The sequence below is a fragment of the Notothenia coriiceps genome, unplaced genomic scaffold (assembly GCF_000735185.1).
Source record: "Notothenia coriiceps isolate Sejong01 unplaced genomic scaffold, NC01 NC01_scaffold00009532, whole genome shotgun sequence".
In the NCBI taxonomy this organism is placed as follows: Eukaryota; Metazoa; Chordata; class Actinopteri; order Perciformes; family Nototheniidae; genus Notothenia; species Notothenia coriiceps.
The window spans coordinates 9,727-10,024 of record NW_011342233.1 but is presented as its reverse complement, the minus strand read 5'-3'; the positions used below and the strand labels follow the sequence as shown (position 1 = coordinate 10,024).

General features: G+C 44.6%; 1 protein-coding gene across 1 annotated transcript in view; it reads right to left on the bottom strand.

Moving 5' to 3' along the window:
• The window catches only part of LOC104945353 (tetratricopeptide repeat protein 39A-like), an 8,453-nt gene that overhangs the window by 714 nt on the left and 7,441 nt on the right, over positions 1-298 (bottom strand). The gene's annotated exons all lie outside the window — the stretch shown is intronic.

Sequence of the window (298 nt, the reverse complement as noted above, 5' to 3'; positions counted from 1 at the left end):
CAGCCCACACATATGCTCCATCAAGGATGGTGCTAGAGGCCGCAAGGCAGTGCACTTAGAACTACAATAAGCATGTTAATGTTAATCTAACAGCTCCGGCGAAACACTAGCACCCCCCCCTCCCTATTTTGCATTTTGAAATGCTCCCGATTTCTGAGGTCTCAAGGTTGGCAAGTATGATTAAAAGAGATAAATAACAGGGAAGGTGAGTTGGAGGAGCTGGACCTCAGTAGCTCAGGGGCTTTGAGTTAGTCATACATACTGTATTTCTGTTAGCATACATTTAGTGCCTGATTTA